Source organism: Schistocerca americana, chromosome 8, assembly GCF_021461395.2.
Source record: "Schistocerca americana isolate TAMUIC-IGC-003095 chromosome 8, iqSchAmer2.1, whole genome shotgun sequence".
NCBI classification, from domain to species: Eukaryota; Metazoa; Arthropoda; class Insecta; order Orthoptera; family Acrididae; genus Schistocerca; species Schistocerca americana.
This window is the reverse complement of record NC_060126.1, coordinates 144170204-144191682: the sequence shown is the minus strand read 5'-3', so window position 1 is coordinate 144191682 and position 21479 is coordinate 144170204. Positions and strand designations below refer to the sequence as shown.

Genomic DNA, 21479 nt, shown 5'->3' with positions numbered 1-21479 from the left:
AATTGGCTGAAATTTTTGCGATATATTCCTGAGAACCCGATCTCGATCAATCTTGAATACATTCTTGATACCTTTATCCTTTTTCGAGATACGGAAGTTCAAAGTACCCCACTTGCACACGTAAATACCCATGTAAAATCCGGTGTGAGGCGACAACGTACTTTATGAGGTGACGTATCACGGAGAAATGTGTTGTAAAATGTCTCTGTTATCATCAGAAGGATTCCGGGAACACCATGTTGTTGCAGTACTGAAGCATCTGCAAAGTTTTCATACACACAAAATCCGTTCTGAGTAGTAAAATTATAGAGTTTTGCGTTATTTCACAAAAGTAAACTATCAAAATTTTGCTGACTCATGAAGACTGTGGCAGTGGTAAAGCGACGGACAAATAATAAATACCGGAAGATTGTAGACAGTGATTGTTTTATAGAAAGAGCGAAGGAGACAATGAGACAATGGCAGTGTGAGAGAAAGAGTGAGACAGAGTGACAGTGGGACATAGTGGATAGTGACTGAACAGTGCTAAGAAAAGAGTGAAAGAAAGATGCAGTGTCAGTGAGAGAGGAATAAAGAGAAGGAGAAAGTAAAAGCGGGTGAGAGCCAGTGACAACGAGAGAGAGTAAATGACAATGAGAATAAGGAAGAGAGAGATAATGACAGTGATAAGAGACAGTTTAAGTAGGTAGGAATGAATTAGATAGTATCAGTAAGAGAGCGCGAGAAGGAGACAGTGGCACTGAGAGGAGACAGTACTAGTAGGACAGGACGAAGGAGACAGAGGAGAGTGACAGAGAGGCACAAAGAGATATGCACAATGGGTTGGGCTGTATGAGTGAGTCAGAATGGGCAAGTGACAGTGGAGGGGTAGGATCGACTTATAGTGATGGACTATTGGGTGCAAACTAGTTATAGTAAGGGGAGTTTGTGGAAGTAAGACGTCAGTTGCCTGTTAAAAAGAGCGCGATTATCTTCGCATGCCATGCCATGCATGTTCGCACATGCATTGACAATGCGCTGACGCATGTTGTCAGGCGTTGTCGGTGGATCACGATAGCAAATATCCTTCAATTTTCCCCACAGAAAGAAATCCGGGGACGTCAGATCCGGTGAACGTGGGGGCAATGGTATAGTGCTTCGACGACCAATCCACCTGTCAGGAAATACGCTATTCAATACCGCTTCGACCGCACGCGAGCTTTGTGCCGAACATCCATCGTGTTGGAAGTACATAACCATTCCGTCATGCAGTGAAACATCTTGTAGTAACATCGGTAGAACTTTACGTAGGAAATCAGCATATATTGCACCATTTAGATAGCCATCGATAAAATGGGGGCCAATTATGCTTTCTCCATAATGCCGCACCAAGGTCGCTGATGTTCCACTTGTCGCAGCCATTGTGGATTTTCCGTTGCCCAATAGTGCATATTATGCCGGTTTACGTTACTGCTGTTGGTGAATAACGCTCCGCTAAATAGAACGCGTGCAAAAAATCTGTCATCGTCCCGTAATTTCTCTTGTGCCCAGTGGCAGAACTGTGCACGACGTTCAAAGTCGTCGCCATGCAATTCTTGGTGCATAGAAATATGGTACGGTTGCAATCGATGTTGATGTAGCATTCTCAACAACGACGTTTTTGTGATTCCAGATTTTCGTGCAGTTTGTCTGCTAGCTGCGACAGCAGCTAAAACACTTACTTGGGCATCATCATTTGTTGCAGGTCGTGGTTGACGTTTCACATGTAGCTGAACACTTCCTGTGTCATAAAATAACGTAACTATCCGGCGAACGGTCGGGACACTTGGATGATGTCGTCCAGGATACCGAGCAGCATACATAGCACACGCCCGTTGGGCATTTTGATCACAAAAGCCATACATCAACACGTTATCGACCTTTTCCGCAATTGGTAAACGGTCCATTTTAACACGGGTAATGTATCACGAAGCAAATACCGTCCGCACTGGCGGAATGTTACGTGATACCACGTACTTATACGTTTGTGACTACTACAGCGCCATCTATCACAAAGCGAAAAAAGTGGTCCAACTAAAACATTCATATTTCTTTACGTACTACACGAATATGTATTAAAAAGGGGGGTTGCTATTTAAGAAAACGCAGTTGATATCCGTTTGACCTATGGCACCGCAATCTAGCGGGCCAACCATAGCGCCATCTGGTTTCCCCCTTCAAGCTAGACATGTTTCGTTCTTTGTAGTTTTTTTCGTTTGATGCTTATTTCGCGAGATATTTGGCCCGGTCACTATCAAAAGTTTTTTCGTTTGATGCTTATTTCGAGAGATATTTGGCCCGGTCACTATCAATGGACCACCCTGTATAAGCGGGGCATAGACGAATAGGAATCATTCTAGCATCTATACGGGTCGCAAATGGGGAAATCCACCGACGTGAGCAACTTTAACGAAGCGCTGATTGTTATGGCTCGCCACTTGGGATCGAACTTGGGCTACTGGCGTTCTACTCTCGTGAGCATCTATGGAAAGTGGTTGAACGACGGTGCGATCACGAGTAGACAATGCGTTGAACGTCAGCACCTCACCACTGTACGTGGAGGTCGCAGGCACGCGAACAGACCTGCCGACATAGTGTGATACTAGCGCAGGCACAAATGTTTCGGAGCACACCGATCAGGGCACATTGTTACACATGGGGCTCCGCAGCAAACGACTCCTACGTGTTCCAGACTCGTATCGCCGCCAACATGCACATCAATTACATTTTCAATGCCAACAGTAAGTGCACATTGTCACTTACCAAGTATTCATGCTAATGCAGTAAGTATGAAACCATGTTGCTTCTAACAAAACGACTCGACACACTAACTCAGATGCTTCATTTTTTTCGTAAAAATGTAATCTCGTCTGTTTTGCACATGATGACTTAAATTGGTATTTCCTTGTATTGCTCATAATATCACAGAGCTTATTACGTAATAATACATTAATCTATATAGTCAATGAAATATTTATTGTATGAACTTTGCTTTCTTTACTGTGGGATGGATACCTGAACACCACTCTGCTTGCATCGTGTCCCTGCTTACGTAATTTCCAAACAAACGAATTACTCAGATTTTGCTTTCGATGGTGTGAGCAGCGCAAGAAACTCAACACATTCTTTTTTCTGAAAGGAGACTGGTTGTAATCAGGATTCCAATATACCATGCTACTCCCCATTCTTTTGGCTCCAGACCACTATTTTTCAACATAATCTCCGTTCGACGCGGAGGAGTTACGTCACCTCACTGGTAAGGCCTGGATGACCTCATGCAACCACTCTATTGGTCTTGCTGCATCAACAACCTCCCCATCATCCACGTACTGATTCCTGCCGAGCGCTTCCTTCATTGGTCCAGACTGTTGGAGGTCGGAAAGAGCGAGATCCGGGCTGTCGGGTGGATGAGCAAGGACAGTGCAATGAAGTTTTGTGAGCACCTCTCGGGTGCGTCGTTTCTTCAGTTTTCTGTGGATAGCACAATACACCTCAGAGTTGATCGTTGTACTACGAGGGAGGACATCAAACAGAATAAACCCTTCAAATTTCCAGAAGACTGACACCATGACTTTGCAGGCTGAACGTGCGGCTTTGAACTTTTTCTTCGGAGAAGGGGTGGTGCGGCGCCACTCCATGGATTGTCGTTTTGTTTCCGGTTCGAAACGATGAAACTATGTTTTATCCCCTGTGACGATGTTCGACAGAAAATTGTCACGATCAGTCTCGTAAAGCGCAAGCAATTCCGCACAGATGATTCTTCGTTGCTCTTTACAGTTTCTCTTAGGCGGCGAGGAACCCAGCGTGCACACACCTTTGAGTGCCCCAAATGGTTGGCGAGTGTGTCAGCACTGCCAACAGAGACGTCCAGCTGAGCAGGGAGACCACCTCGAATGAGACTGTCCGCACGTACCAGCGTTGCAGGAGTTACAGCTGTGTGCGGCCGGCCTGCACGCGGGAGGTCGTGTTGCGATGACAGGTGCCTCGCCCAACGGCTCATCACGCTTTTGTTCACCGCCAGTCTCGGTAGATATTCTGCAAGCGAAAATGAATGTATGCGGTTCTCTGGTTTTCCGCCTGATGAAACTCAATGACAACTTTCTGCTTGAACGCACCTCCGTTATAAACGACTTTGTGAAGGCTACGTATAGCACCGCCATCTATAGTAACATCATGAAACTGTAGGAACTCAAGCGGGAATATTCCACGACGTCAAACAACAAATTCCGTATTTTTTCGACCGAAATTGGTTGAAGAAAAAATGTGCTCCGTAATTTATTGAACACCATTAGTACATTTCGTTGCCTTCTCTACTGGCAATGTCGTTCTTACCCCCTTATATTCGTCAAAAATTTAATGACACCAACAGCAAGCTGTTAACCATGTCCGTGAATACATTTCGCGTGATGACTTTCAACGCTTGCTCTACACAGTATCAACACCCATTCCTTTGAAATGGACTCTGGTCACGTGACCACTGCGACGGTCGGGTCTACAGTTTGCTTCGTCGAGTAAATAACTAACATCTTCGAGTTCCAGCTGTTTACGTTTACATTACGAGAATCACACTTACCCGACAGCCATGCTGTTTAACAGACTTTCGCATTGTCTGTATAAATTTTCGAGACTCGCATGCCCGCAGAGCAGGTCGGCGCTGAATCAGCCTTCGTTACGCAGCAGACAATGGGCCGTGTAATTGGTCGTGCCCTGTGAGACAATGTAGTGAATGGCCCTGTGGCGAGAGACGAATGGCTCTATTGGCAGAGGCCGGCCGGAGTGCGAACCAGCAATCAAGGGAGCGAAAGCGTTTGCCCTCAACACGCGACCAGGCCCATACGTCTCCCTCAGCTGCGTGGCTGCCAGCGTGTAGACGCGAAAATTAGAGGCGCGCTAATTACGCCCGCCAACTGTGACAGTGGGTGTCGGACAGAACCGGTTTTTTCCTACAAAACAGACCACGCTGATGACCAAGGCAACAGGCAGACACCGTGGTCTAGTGGTTAGTGCTGCTGGCAGGTTTTCTGTATCCGAAGGAGATTTGTCTGTGGTGGTGCCAAGGTCTGGAATGTCGTTTACTCAGTCTAACGGGGCCACATCGGAAGCTGCTTCATAAAAAGAGTAACGAAAGTGGCACGCAAACCGCATAACTGCATAAGACATGTACCATACTTGGTAAACACACGACATTAACTGTGAATCGGTTAGTTCTAGTTTGCAAGAAACTATTTTTAGGGCTGAGGGGGCAGTGATGTACATAGGCGCCTGCTCTGGGCGTCGTTTCCTTTGGGACGCAGTTTTGAGACTGGCCAGAAATGAACTACATCTACATACGTACTACGCAAGAGCCACCATACGGTCCTTGGCGGTGGGGTCCATGCGCCACTGCCTATCCTTCCCTTTCCTGTTCCACTTGCAAATAGAGCGATGAAAAAACGACAGTCTATATGCCTCTGCACGAGCCCTAATTTCTCATATCGTCTCTTCGTGGTTCTCAGGCGAATTGTGCGTTTGTGGCAATAGAATTGTTCCGCAGTCAGCTTCAAATTCCGGTTCTCGGAACTTCGGCGATAGTGTTTTGCGAAAAGAACGTCTTCTTCCCTCCAGGGATTCCAGTTTGACTTCACGTAGCATTTCCGTAGTACTAGCTTGTTGATCGAACTTGCCAGTGACAGTTCTAGCAGTACGCCTCCGAATTGCTTCGATGTCTTCCTTTAATCCGACGTGCTGGGGAACACAAACACGCAGTATTCAAGAACAGGTCACACACGTGTATCTTATTTCCTTCGCTATAATTCTCCCAATAAACGTAAGTAGACCATTTGTCTGCCCTACAACCAACCTTACGTACTCGTTGCATATCAAATCACTTTGCAACGCTCCGCTTAGATATTTATTCAACGCGCAGCACGCCACTAATAATGTATTCAACCGATACAGGATCGTTTTTCCTACTCATCTGCATTAACTCATATGTCTCTACATATAAAGCAAGCTGCCATTCATCACAGTAAATAGAAATTGTGTGCAAGTCATCCTGTATCCTCCCAAAGTCACTCAAAGACGACACATTCAAGCACACTACAGCGCCGTCAGCGAACCGTCGCAGATTGCTACACAGATCATTAATGTATATAGAAAACAAGAGCATTCCGATCTCACTTCTCTGGACGCTTCTTATCGTAACTATGTCTCTGAGAGAGAGAGAGAGAGAGAGGGGGGGGGAGGGATGGAGGAGGAGGAAGAAGAAGAAGGGGGAGGAGTTTTCGGTTTCAGAGATCTTCGAAACAGATGATCAGTGTGGAGCTACACTATTCATATGCAACTGGGAAATAGGTTGTCTGGGATAATTCTTTACGTACACAAAATGCGACTTATGAAAAAGAGATATTTAACTATCGACTAACTTTAGTACATAGTGTGCTTTTGGTGCAGCGTTTGAAAAGTCGAGAATACTACTGTACGTCGTCCGCTACGTATACAGCTTAGAATGTGCCGAAATCATTGTAGAAGCGGTTACAGTACTTCAGATCTATGTTCACATGAGAGATAGATTTAAACTCGAAGACATCTTAGAACGAAATCTCACAAGCATAAACGCTACACATAATGGACGATCCACTTCTCTGCGGATAGCGTTCAGGCTAAATTTACTGTTTTGTTAATGAAGGTAGACTTAAAAATACAAATCGTATGCTATAAACGAAAGTGTGATTGTAAACAACAATAGTTTTCTTACCAATACTTTTCTTTTTTTCTTGAGTCTTTTTCCTCACAGGAGATCAAAACCCATTCTTCCTAACATCGATGTCTCAATATTCTATTTTTATACTGTCCGCGGCTCGTGGTCTTGCGATAGCGTTCTCTTCCCCCGTGCACGGGGTCCAGGGTTCGATTCCTGGTGGGGTCAGGGATTTTCACTGCCTCGAGATGATTGGGTGTTGTGTGTCTTTCATCGTCATTTCATCCTCATTCACTCTCCAGTCGCCGTAGTGGCGTTAAAGAACTTGTGGAGCGGCGGCCGAACCGCCCCGCGAGGGGTCTCCTGGCCACCAATGCCATACGCTCATTATTATCATACACATCCATAATGTTCACCTTTTTATACTTGTTAATTAATAGCTCTATATCAATATTCATGTCTTCGATTACACTCATTTTTCTCAGCGTCTAACAAAGAAAAATATCAGTAACGCACATAAAGTACTGAGTGGTTGTAATTAAACTGCAGCTACTCACAAAGGTCCAGTGTGGGTTTTAATTACTTGACAGCGAAATTTGGTAGATACACTAATGCTTTAACGTGGAACCGAATTAGGATGGAAAAAAATTAGTTCCAATTTCAGCCACCAAGTGCAAATATGGCGCTGTACAGCATTTCGTCGACGTCTTCGGTGTTCATATTAAACCAATTTTGTAAGCAGCGGTTGATAATAAAATCAACGTTATATCTTTCTCGCATGTTAGACATTTTCTGCCCACGTCCCGTCCGTAATCTATAACATACATGGAAACATTTCTGCACGTCTTTCTTGCATTCACAGCGCCAAATTTGCACCTGGTGGCCAGAATTGCAATTAATTTTTTTTTCAGAGTTAATCGGTTCCGCATTAACGCATTAGAATATCTACCAAGTTTCGCTACCGTTCGATAATTACAGGGCCGGCCGGAGTGGCCGAGCGGTTCTAGGCGCTACAGTCTGGAACCGCGCGACCGCTACGGTCGCAGGTTCGAATCCTGCCTCGGGCATGGATGTGTGTGATGTCCTTAGGTTAGTTAGGTATAAGTAATTCTAAGTTCTAGGGGACTGACGACCTCAGAAGTTAAGTCCCATAGTGCTCAGAGTCATTTGAACCATTTTTTTGATAATTACAGCGACATTGAACCTCTGTGAGTAGGTCGTCTTCAATTATAACCATGTGGTACGCCTGGGCACGAAAGAAACCAACTATCAACACGGGCACCTATACGCGCATTCGTCTGCGTCTGTGAACCAGATGCAGCCAACATCAGATCCTTCGTTATCAATCACTGTGACATTTTGGTTCGCAAAGTCAACCCTCTGTGGCACACCTCGTATATGTGCGTCCTGGTGGATTTGGGTTTTGATGAATAACTCCAGAAACCATGGCGACATTTCCAGGAGTAAGTACAGTTCCCTGGGGCTAACATTCCCCGGTAGATAATCAGCCACGCTGCCTGTCCACAGGAATTTGGCGAAGAGCTTACGAATGGGTTCGCGTCGGGTCCTTTTGGACCAGTAAATCATGTCTGAAAACTGCGCCTTTTCGCTGTGGGACTGTGTTCCCACCTATAGTGTTCCATTCCAAGAACCACATTGTTCAATGAAATACATGATGTCAACCTCTTCCTTCGGCACGCTAAACTCTTTTCACATTTCAATGGTGGAACTGATCCCTCTGATTTGCGGCGCTCTTCTTGTGGGCAATAGGCATTGCTATTACGGCACCGTGTGTTAGCAGCTTTTCGAACTATTTCGAAACTTCAGTATAAACTTCTTATAGATTTCACGATAAACATGCAGTTTGTTGAATGAGCTTTTCATTCTGCAGCGGAGTGTGCGCTGATATGAAACTTCTTGGCAGATTAAAACTGTGTGCCGGACCGAGACTCGAGATCGGGACCTTTGCCTTTCGCGGGCAAGTGCTCTACCATCTGAGCTACCCAAGCACGATTCAAGCCCGGTCTTCACAGCTTTACTTGTGCCAGTATCTCGTCTCCTACCTTCTAAACTTTACAGAAGAGTTCGAGGCTCGATCCGGCACACAGTTTTAATCTGCCAGGAAGTTTCATATCAGCGCACACTCCGCTGCAGAGTGAAAATCTCATTCTGGAAACATTCCCCAGGCTGTGGCTAAGCCATGTCTCCGCAATATCCCTTCTTTCAGGAGTGCTAGTTCTGCTAGGTTCGCTGGAGAGCTTCTGTAAAGTTTGGAAGGTGGGAGACGAGGTACTGGCAGAAGTAAAGCTGTGAGGACGGGGCGTGAGTCGTGCTTGCGTAGCTCAGATGGAAGAGCACTTGCCCGCGAAAGGCAAAGGTCCCGAGTTCGAGTTTCGTTCCGGCACACAGTTTTAATCTGCCAGGAAGTTTCATGCAGTTTGTTGCTCTCATCTGTCTATCTTAGTTATCGAGATATTTAATTTTGAAATCATCGGTTCCTTTGTTTGGCACCCTGTATGACCTGTTATAGGTTGAATTTTAGATATCTTAACGTCCGATTTGAACATTCGCATCGACTTTCCGTCCTCTGAACTTACGTTAGTCTAATTCGTCTGCTAGAATGGCCATCGCAGTGCTAGTGTCCTCCCGTACATTGTCGCTACACGCTACGGATAAATTTCGGCGGGGAAACTAAGTCACAGAGGAAAACGGTCAGCCCATTTCCACTACTAAGTAAAGTGCCGGAGCTAATAACAGACCATTCGCCTTACGAAACGTTTCACTTCATCGCCAGGTTTCCGAACGCTATTGTACCACGGTGACAGTAACGTTTCTTTGATTCGCTGTCACGCGCCGTATCAGCCACCCTAGTCCTTTTGCAACAGCAGCCCGGGTCGCCGCAGACATAACGGACTGCCTTTCACCGCGCGAAGCCGACTCGCTGGACAGATCTACGCTGATACACGTGCCTCGGCGTGACTCACATGCATTACGCTGATCTTTCTCCCGAGATTCGGAGTGTAATGTCAAGTCTGCACGAGGGTTTTTGCAGCTGGGTGTATACGGGAATACAGCGAATAAAAGTAGACGTAGGGCTCGCAAATCTCTGTGCAGGCCTTTCGGCTTGACACCATTTCGGCGGATTGCGCGTCAGCATTGCTGTATGTTTTCTCAAGCACCTACTCACGCCGTAGAAATTGAGAAGATGCCGTTCCAGATCATCTCGTAGCAGATAATTCCGAAATATTTAACGGGAATCAAACCTAGGACATCTGCCTCGGTAGCAAACAATGCAACCAAGTCGGCCACGGAAGCGGTTTTCTCAATCTTAGCAGTAAACCCCCGAAAAATCGAACTCCCATTTATAAAATAGCTTCAGACGTCTCATTACTTTACAAATGAGTTAATGCGTTAAACATTTGCCTTTAAGGACGTGAGCGAGAAAAGTTTGTGAAAGGTTCGAAACTATGCTTAATGTTTGTTGGTAGTCGATAAGCGCTCTCATTGAGAAACACTGGATGGATATAAACTGCGTAATCTGCGCACCATTTTAAGTAAAAGCTATTTATCACGCATCTCAATGTTTATGACAGCATACCTCCTTAAGTATGTGTCGTGCACTGATATAACTTTGCAAGTACATTCAGTGATGTATGTGCACTGCGCAACACAATATAAGGACCATTTTTTCGAAACCTCGTAACTGACTCCTATTGCGATGTACAAGTTCGAAATTTGGGTCAAAGATGCCAACGACCTCCCCCTGTAACGCTGCAAAAGCAAGGTGTCCTGTGACATCACCCTCTGGATCGACGACGCTTCAAAATAACAAGGTGTCTACATTTGTGAAAAAAGAGGCCAGAACATAGAAGTTCATGTGATCTGTAAGGTACGTTAATTATGTCAGATTAGCACCAAATTTCTCCAAAATTTCCTCGAACGCCACCGTGGACGTTTCACACGAAGGGAAGATCGTCATACTCGCCCTTACCCACATTTCGCCCTTACTTTTGACGCCTCCGCGATGGAGATCAGAAAGGCGACACCCAGCATTGATATCACGCAATTTTTTCATGGATTGCCGAGCAAACGATTTCAGACACGCCGCTGCTTAGAATCGACACAAAAAGGCCTCATTGAATGCCATAAATGGTATCGATGAAACCACCCCTTTCCTTCTGGAGTTGCTTCATGCACATTTCGCAGTCGTAAACGACAGTTCGCAATGCGATGATCAACAGGACGATGTCCTTGACAATCTATGACGCTGCTGACAGCCCTGGACGTTTCACCCCCATTCTATGAGCGCTTTTTTGCTCTCGTGTACAAGTTGGAACCACTAAGGACTGTTGAAAATTATTCGACGAAATTTGAAAACGATTCGAAGCAGCAAAGGGTATTTATGCTTTTTCATCCCTCCTGTTTCACGCCCGCCTGTGGCATGATTACTAACTCGTGCGGCATTGTCACAAGCGTGAATACAACGGAAAGGGGCCCTCTAAGACCCCTCTGTTCGTCAATAACCTAGGTGGCACCCGGCCAGAGTTATTGAGAATTTTAAAAACGTGCGTTTACAGAGAAAACCTGCGAAGTAGCTCTAGGAGCCTAGAGGTAGGCAACTACTTCATAATCCTCTGATGCTAGCTGTTGGTAGTATTTTCTGTGACATATCTAAGGCAACCGACTGCGTGAATCAAAGCATTCTCCTAGGTAAAATGCAGTTTTATGGGACCAAATGTGTAGCCGACCAATGGATAATGTCATTGTAACCATAAGTATACAGAAAGCTGCACATAGTAATTCAGCCAATGTAGTCTGGCGACATTACTCTGACTGGAGAGAAATCACGTATGGGGTTCCCCATGGCTCAGTCTTAGGTCTGCTATTGTTCATCATATACAGGGTGTTAAAAAAAGTCAGGAATACTTTGACAGGCGAAAGTACTCACCGAAACTAGAAAAGTAAGTCCAATAAACATGGGTCCAGAAACACATACTTTCCGAGATAAACACATGTTTATTGGAAGGGCTACGCGATGCTTGGTTGTGGATATTAGCACAGTCGTTACACTGGCGCTCTGTCAAATGTGTCTGCAGGGTATAATGATGTCTTACTCACGGTACTCTAACTACCATCTGGTGGACTGCAGTCAGCTGTGTCGTTTGAGTCGTGTTGTATGCTACGTTAGTTTTCGTCATGTTTGTATTCCTTATCGTACAGTACCGTCAATCATGGGTACGTATTATGGTGACATTCTTCCAAACACGGGTTCACTTCCGTGTTTACTGTTATTGCGCTGTTTGTAAGTACAAATGATGTAGTACATTTACATTTTCTCTCTTCCACTACTTGTTAGCAACAGACGCCTTCTACTCGACAAGATAAATGGCGGATATGATATTCCGCTATGATTTAACAAAGGGACGTAGTCTGCGAACCCTTGCCCTCTACGCTGAAAAACATTCACAGTGCAAAGTGCGCTCTGATAAGGTGTTGACAGATTTTTCCAGCGTCTGAGGGACACAGGTGCCATTGCACTTCGCAAGATTGACAGTGGAAGGCCTCGCACAGTCGGCATGCCTGGGATGGAGGAGCATGTGCTAAGTTTGGCGGAAGAAATCCCTGGGACCAGTGTGCGATGATTACCAGCATCAGAAGGCGTGCATCACACTCTTATCTGGGCGGTACTTCATGAACCTATATCATCTAGAGCGCGTTCAGGCCCTAAGCCAAAAGGATCACCATGGCAGACAGCGGTTCTATTAATGGCTGTTGCAGACGTGTGCCGCAGATCCACTGTTCACACCCAAGATTTTATTTATTGATGAGGTAAGGTTCACAAGATATGTTCTATAATCAGCATGTATGGACAGATGTAAATTCCCTCGCAATTCAGGAAAGAGAACTTCAATACCGATTTTCAATCAACGTATGGGCATCCGTACTTGGCGATACATTAATAGGGATATACGTGCTACCACAAAGGATAAATGGGACGCAGTATCCGGACTTTCTCACTAACGTATTGACTACCTTGCTGGAGGGCTGGAGGCTGTGGCAATGCAGCAACGAATACAAGTGTCGTTCATGCATGATGGCGCATCTGCACACTTTCGTCATAAAGTGCGCGAACATCTGACGCAGACATTTCAGAACCGCTGGACTGGTCCGGGGAGGCGGGGAAGGGTACATCTTGGCCTGGTCGTTCTCCATACCTCAGTTCCCTACACTTTTGGTTATGAGGACACTTGAAGGAATTGGTCTACGCCTTATCAATCAACGATGTGTGAACACAACAGGGTCGCGTCTTCAGTGTGTGCCAACAGGTTTAACAACAATAGGGTATACTTCAAAGGGCGCGTCATTACTTACGCTGGAGTGCAGAGCGGTGCGTTGTCATAAATGGACACCACTTTGAACACCTCCGGTAAACAGGTGTTTATTGCAGGAGGTATGCACTTCCGGACCCATGTTTATTAAACTTATTTTTCTTGTTTCGATAAGTACTACCACTCCTCAAATTGTTCGACACTTTTTTTTTGACACCATATATGTAAACGATCTTCAGTCTAATATACAACAAGCGGTATTAGTTCTTTTGCCAAATGACACTGGTATTGCAATCATTTCAAGTATGGGTACAGCAACAGAAGAAACGGTAAACGAGGTTCTTAAAAGTATCATTGACTTATTTTCTGAGAATGGTCTCACCCCAAATTTTAAAACGACACAACGTATTCATTTCTGAAGAGCTAGGAGTACTACACTAATCATAAATAACACATGGCGAGGAAATAATAAATAGGGTGAAAACTTCAAATTTCTTAGGTATCCAAATTGAAGAGAATTTAAACTGGAAGGTCATTTTGGAAGTCCTAAAACAACATTGTTCAGCCATATGTGCACTTCGAACCATTAGAAATCAGTAAGTTGACATATTCTGCATAATTTCAATCAATAATATCTTATGGAATAATGTTCTGGGGTAACCAATCTCTAAGAAATAAAATCTTCGTTGCTCAAAAACGTGTTGTAGGAATAATATGTGGTGCTCACACACGATCTTCTTGTAGACATCTGCTTAAGAAGTTGGGCATTCTGACTACTGCTTCACAGTATATTTATTCTCTCATGAAGATTGTCGTAAATAATCCACTACTGTTCAAAATGGGCAATGATGTGCATGATTACAATACCAGAAGGAAAAATGAGATTCATTACCCAATATTATGACTGTCTTTAGCACCCAAAGGGGTGCACAATGCTGCAACTAAAATTTTTGATCAATTACCCAGTGATATAAGTGTCTGACGGACAACAAAGTATAATTTGAAAACATACTGCAAAAGTTTCTCCTTGACAACTCCTACTACTCCTTAAAAAAATTTCTATTACTATAATGTGTAAAAGATGGTGGATAGGAATTACTAACTGACGCACACACAAACACACACACACACGTGTGTGTGTGTGTGTGTGTGTGTGGGTGGGTGGGTGGGTGGGTGCGTGGGTGTTCAGCATGTAGTCAGATTTACAAATTAATATGCAATGTGAATGTGAAATGACTCGTCTATGGAACATGAAACTAACTAATGAACACGCCGTTTAACCGGCAGTGTTGGAAGGCGTAGTTCAGGGTGGAGGAAGTTATATGATGTATCGCGACTTGGGCTCACACGTTCAAGTTACTGTAAAAGTGAACCAGTACATTTATTTCAAAATCTCCGTGAACGAGTGTTCTACATCTTCATGACTTTCATCCTGTGGGTATTCCCATCTCTCCGAATGGCAAAATCCTTGCTCCAGACTGAGCGAGGTGGTGCAGTGGTTAGCACACTGGACTCGCATGCGGGAGGACGACGGTCCAACCCCGAGTCCGGCCATCCAGATTTAGGTTTTCCGTGATTTCCCTAAATCGCTCCAGGCAAATGCCGGGATGGTTCCTTTGAAAGGGCACGGCCGACTTCCTTTCCCGTCCTTCCCTAATCTAATGAGACCGATGACCTCGCAGTTTTGTCTCTTCCCCCAAACAACCCAACCTTGCTCAAGGTCTGTAAGCATACGTTCGTGGCTTCATAAATACTCAGGCAGACTATGGCTCCTCAAATAGCTCGCTAAATCAACCGATCCTACTACCACAGGAATTTCGGAACAACGGGTGATTCGTGACTGTCATTTGGTAGCTATGCAGGTTCTGCTTTTAATCATCAGTGAGCAATTTCAGCTGAATGTGGCATGCCTGAAGAAAGCTATTAGTCGTTATCAGGACAGTGTTACACGGTATTAGCATGAAGGTGAGCTTAATACCAGGAAACAGAAAAGGACTTTAACTTGTCCAAATTACAATATGCTTACTGAATGAGAGCACTGAAAAGAGTTGCAAATACGATTGATGAGCAGGGCGCAATTAATACTGTTTAGAGCTTCTTAAAACGGCTAACCTGACCTCTCATGTGGGAGACCAGCCACTGTCTGTCACAATTCTAGATGCATGAATGATGGATGAGTAAACCAAAAAAGAAAATAGCACTCGCTCTGCGCCGGGTTCTTTTTAAAAACAAGTTTTATCTGAAAGCATATCGTACTTGACGAGGCACCAGGCAGGAGTATCGCTACGTTCCAGGCCGTATTCTCGGAAACCAAAGGCTACGGGGATCTCACGCGGTAGCTGGGCGTGCCGTGGCAGGGAAAGTACTCGGCTTGCTAAGTATTCCGCAAGCGGCCTGGCCTCACCAGGGGCTGCACCTGCAGGTCGTGACTGCGGGCCCACGTACAGCACGTGGTCGCTGCCCCGGAAATTTAGCAGGCTGTGCGGACAGAATAACAGCACCGATCTGTTCTTTGTTAACGCAAAGGCACCCAGCGGTCGAATAGCGCTGGTATTGTTCTCCATACACAAGGTAGCGAAGAAACAAGTAACTACTATTGACAGCCGATTGACCAGTCGACTGTTTTTCGTTCGGACGTGTTTTTTTCTTCATTCGATTAAAACAACCGCCTGAAAGTACACAGTCCAGTCACTTTAGTGAGACGACCCGTCAAAAGCCTCAATAATCACCTTTTTCAGCGTGGAACGCTACGGGAGGTGCAGGAAGAGAATAGTTGTGGTTCTGGAAAGTACAGACAGGGATGTGAAGCCACGCCGACTCCAGTGCCGCGGTCAGCTGTGCTACGTTTCTGGCTTAAGGATCCACGGCGCGGACAGCCCGATTGAGATGCTCTCACAAATTCTCTATTGGGTTTAAATTCGGGGAATTTGGTGTCCAGGAGTACGATGAAGTCATCCTGGTGCTCTTCTTCACGCACGTACACTGCGAGCTATGTGACACGTTGCATTGCGCTGCAGGTAGATGCAATTGTTCCGAGGAAAAACAAACTGTATGTAGGAGCGCGCTTGGTACCCAAGGATAGCTGCAGATTTGTGTTGATCCATTTTGCCCTCCAGAATGATGAGATAACCCTTGGAATGCCACGGAAACATTCCCCAGACCACACGCTCCCTCTTTCGCCCTGCACTCTTCCAACGATTCTTGCAAGGTCGTAAACGTCAACGGCCATCTGTCCGATGGACCATAAAACGTCATTCATTCGAAAAGGCTGCCTGTCGCCAATCAATGACCGTCCAAGAACAGCAGTCAGCAGGAGCCCATGAAACAGGCGCCTGCTGCAGAGGCCCATACGCAGCAACGTTCGCTGAACAGTCGTTGAGGAGACACTGTTGGTAACCCGTGGTTCTTCTGGCGGCCAGTTGTCCAATAGTTGCACGTCTATTTGCCGGAACACATGTCCGCAGCCATTTTTCACTCCTGACATCTATGGCCCCCGATGCACCGAGTTGCCTCGGCGAGGGTTTTGGATATCGCCGTTTTGCCACGCGCGGTGTACTTTAACCACGGTGGTACGCAAACAGTTCACAAACCTAGTCGTTTCGCAAATGCTTCCACCCTTGGCCCGAAAGCCAATGTTCGTGCCCTTTTCGATGGCAGGTGAATCACTCCCTTTGCGCATTACAAAAACGACTGTATTTTTTTCCGTGCCCCTCCCTCCTCCCCCCTCACCTACACCCTTCATATACCCTCCACTGCTAATGCTGCCACCTGGCATCTGTGAGTGGTTATTGCACGTTGACGTCGAGCATAAGCGGTGGTTACATTAATGTGGCTAGACTGTGTAGTGTCTGCAGCCACGTCGGCTATGCAGGGTGTTACAAAAAGGTACGACCAAACCTTTAGAAAACATTCTTCACACACAAATAAAGAAAATATGTTATGTGGACATGTGTCCGGAAACGCTAATTTACATGTTAGAGCTCATTTTAGTTTCGTCAGTATATACTGTACTTCCTCGATTCACCGCCAGTTGGCCCAATTGAAGGAAGGTAATGTTGACTTCGGTGCTTGTGTTGACATGCGACTCATTGCTCTACAGTACTAGCATCAAGCACATCAGTACGTAGCATCAAAAGGTTAGTGTTCATCACGAACGTGGTTTTGCAGTCAGTGCAATGTTTACAAATGCGGAGTTGGCAGATGCCCATTTGATGTATGGATTAGCACGGGGCAATAGCCGTGGCGCGGTACGTTTGTATCGAGACAGATTTCCAGAACGAAGGTGTCCCGACAGGAAGACGTTCGAAGCAATTGATTGGCGACTTAGGGAGCACGGAACATTCCAGCCTATGACTCGCGACTGGGGAAGACCTAGAACGACGAGGACACCTGCAATGGACGAGGCAATTCTTCGTGCAGTTGACGATAACCATAATGTCAGCGTCAGAGAAGTTCCTGCTGTACAAGGTAACGTTGACCACGTCACTGTATGGAGGGTGCTACGGGAGAACCAGTTGTTTCCGTACCATGTACAGCGTGTGCAGGCACTATCAGCAGCTGATTGGCCTCCACGGGTACACTTCTGCGAATGGTTCATCCAACAATGTATCAATCCTCATTTCAGTGCAAATGTTCTCTTTACGGATGAGGCTTCAATCCAACGTGATCAAATTGTAAATTTTCACAGTCAACACGTGTGGGCTGACGAGAGTCCGCACGCAATTCTGCAATCACGTCATCAACACAGATTTTCTGTGAACGTTTGTGCAGGCATTGTTGGTGATGTCTTGACTGGGCCCCATGTTCTTCCACCTACGCTCAATGGAGCACGTTATCATGATTTCATACGGGATACTCTACCTGTGCTGCTAGAACATGTGCCTTTACAAGTACGACACAACATGTGGTTCATGCACGATGGAGCTCCTGCACATTTCACTCGAAGTGTTCGTACGCTTCTCAACAACAGATTCGGTGACCGATGGATTGGTAGAGGCGGACCAATTCCATGGCCTCCACGCTCTCCTGACCTCAACCCTCATGACTTTCATTTATGGAGGCATTTGAAAGCTTTTGTCTACGCAACCCCGGTACCAAATGTAGAGACTCTTCGTGCTCGTATTGTGGACGGCTGTGATACAATACGCCATTCTCCAGGGCTGCATCAGCGCGTCAGGGATTCCATGCGACGGAGGGTGGATGCACTTATCCTCGCAACCGGGGTCATTTTGAACATTTCCTGTAACAAAGTGTTTGAAGTCACGCTGGTACGTTCTGTTGTTGTGTGTTTCCATTCCATAATTAATGTGATTTGAAGAGAAGTAATAAAATGAGCTCTAACATGGAAAGTAAGCGTTTCCGGACACATGTCCACATAACATGTTTTCTTTCTTTGTGCGTGAGGAATGTTTCCTGAAAGTTTGGCCGTACCTTTTTGTAACACCCTGTATGAATCTTTTTCATCGTCTCTGGGTTTGAGTGGTTTCACTTAAAGTGAGACAAAGGACTCACGGCTCCGTGGACTTAGTTCCGTGGCATTTCCGACCAATTTGTAGGTTCTGCAGGTATCGTGATGCTTCCGACGAACCAATTTTGCACGCTGAAAATGGGAGGTGTGCCGTGATTGCTACTAATAGGTTCACTCACAGCAATGTAAGCACAATGTTCTTTGGTTCCTACCTTACAACATTTGACTGCTCAGCTACGACGACAACGTCTCGAGCATCAATACTGGAAGCTCTGAACTTCCAGTTTAGTGTGATGTTTCAACACTTCATGTGTTATCTTCAATCTTCTGACGTGGTGTCCGCCTGTTCCTTGCGTATGCCCGCCGTTACTTGTAGCAAATTTGGTGGAACCTATTGCTGCTACGTAAGTAGCGGTTTTTCATATTGTTATTATTATCACATTATATTATTATTACTATCGCAGTATATCGGACTCAAAGATGGTGTGGCCATCGTAGAGTGAGCCGGTGCTCACCTTTGTGTCCAAGGTTTCTGATGTGTATATATGCAGAGCTAACAGTTTGTTGGTAGAACTTCCTGACAGTTTCTCGATGTTGTTCTTTCAACTGGGATGCATCAGCCGGTAGGTGCAGTTCTCGCTATGGGGAGTCCCGAGGAAGGTACGGAGTCAGTCGCAGAGTCCTGTCCTGGAATCGTTGCAGTTGTCGGAAGTGGGTGTCGGCAGCATTGGCCCAAGCAGCTGCTGCATGTTCGAAGAGAGGTCGTATGTGGCACTTGTAGATTACAAGGCAGTCATGGGTAGGCAGTATAGGCTGCGGGTTGAGAGCTGGACGTAACTCCCTGAGTTGTGCAAGGGCACTGCCTCGTATTCCGGGCCGCAAACCGTCCCTTGGGGCGCCAAGCTGACATGATTTCTGTAACATTACTACATAGGACGTATCAAAATTAGTAGCTTTTGGTTAGGGTATTAAGCTGAGAGGGGCGCTAGAGGCACCCAAATGCAACGTCTGTATACAGTGTGTACCACAAATTCTAGGGAGTAACTGATAGGAGCGAAAGTGTATGAGGGAAAAGGGGGTGGCGAGAGTGGTGGGTGAGGGCAAATGATGAGTCACTTGTGCGGAAAATTTTTTCTCGAAACGGCCCTGTTAACGTTGTTGTTGCTGTGGTCTTCAGTCCGAAAATTAGTTAGATGCAGTTTTCTATGCCTCTGTTTCTTGTACAAGTCTCTTCATTTCCGAATAAATACTGAAGCCTTATCCTTCTGAATTTACATACTGTATTCATCTCTTGGTCTCCGTCTGCGATTTTTGCCCCCCACACTTCCCTCCAACACAAAATTGGTGATTCCTTGACATCTCAGAATGTGTCTTCCAGACAAGTACCTTCAGAAAAGACTTCCTAACCCTTAAATCTGTATTCGATGTTAACAAATTTCTCTTCTTCTGAAACGCTTTTCATGCTATTGCCAGTCTACATTTTGTATCCTTTCTATTTCGCTATTATCAGTTATTTTGCTTCCCAAACAGCAAAACTCATCTACTGCTTTAAGTGTCCCGTTGCCTAATCTAATTCCCTCAGCATCACCAGATTTAATTCCTCTACACTTCATTATCCTTGTTTTGTCTTTGGTGATGGTCATCTTACGTCCTTCTTTCAAGACTCTGTCCATTCTTTTGAGTTGCTCCTTTAAGTCCTTTGCTGTCTCTGACAGAATTACAAACTCAGTGGCAAACTTCAAAGTTTTTATTTCTCCTTCCTGAACTTTAATTCCCACTCCAAATTTTTCTTGTGTTTCCCTCACAGCTTGCTCAATGCATAGATTGAATAACATCAGAGACAGACCAGAACCCTGCCTAACCCCCTTCTCAACCACTGTTTACCTTTGATGCTCCTCGACCCTTGTAACTGCCGTCTGGTTTTGTGTACAAGTTGTGTATAAATTTCGCTCCCTGTATTTTACCCCTGATACCTGTCGGAATTGAAAAAGTGTACGTAGCCAACACTATCAAAAGCTTTCTCTAAGTATACAAACGTTATAAACATACGTTTGATTTCTTAACTCATCTTCTAAGACAAGCCGTAGGGTCAATATTGCCTCGTGTGTTCCCACATTTCTCCGAAATCCAAACTGATCTTAACCGAAGTCGGCTTGTGCCAGTTTTCCACTTCTTCCGTAAAGAATTCGTGTTAGTATTTTGCAATCATCACATACTAAACTGATAGTTCGGTAATTTACACACGTGCCAGCACCTGATTTCTTTGGAATTGCTATTATTATAGTCTTCTTGAAGTCTGAGGGTATTTCGCCTGTCTCATACCTCTTGATCAGCAGATGGAAAAGTTTTATAATGGCTGGCTCTCCCAGGCTATCAGTAGTTCTAACGAAATGTCGTCTACTTACAGGGCCTTGTTTCGACTTAAGTCATTCAGTGGTCTGTCAAATTCTTCTCGTAGTAACATATGTCCCATTTCGTTTTCATGTACGTCCTCTTCCATTTATTCCTGTTAATAAGTGTATGTTAAAAACGCTCCCTGTGGATTGCGTTTTCATCTTTTGAGTAATAGAGACCACTCTTAAAGATTTTAGTTGCTTTGTGTTAAAATTGAAATTTCTTTTCTTTGATTTACGTTGCTTACCTGAAACATAATGACATAGGTATGTAATTTTTGGCTACAATTCATCTTGTATGGCTTTCAACCTCACCAACGAGAAATGTGCCATAGTCGAGCACGGAGTGGTCACAATTTACCGTTTTATTTACTGTTTTCCGAGGAATATTGTCACCGTAATCAGACATAATCCAGTTGGAATAATCTGTTGTCATGTCACAATATGTGAGAGGACACGAAAGTTTAAATAAAAACATTTTCCTTCGGGCCGGATTTGAACCAGCGACCTATGGATAACTGCCATTCAACCACTACAGTCCACCGCTCTACCAACTGAGCTACCGAAGGAATGTGCCAGATTACGTGTAACCT

At 45.2% G+C, this 21479-nt stretch overlaps 1 protein-coding gene and 1 non-coding gene across 2 annotated transcripts in view; both read right to left on the bottom strand.

Moving 5' to 3' along the window:
• Positions 1–21479, bottom strand: part of LOC124545632 — a 602686-nt gene that overhangs the window by 203636 nt on the left and 377571 nt on the right. The gene's annotated exons all lie outside the window — the stretch shown is intronic.
• Positions 21367–21455, bottom strand: Trnay-gua. The gene is given in 2 exon segments: positions 21367–21402; positions 21419–21455. It is a non-coding gene; the product is annotated as a tRNA-Tyr (tRNA).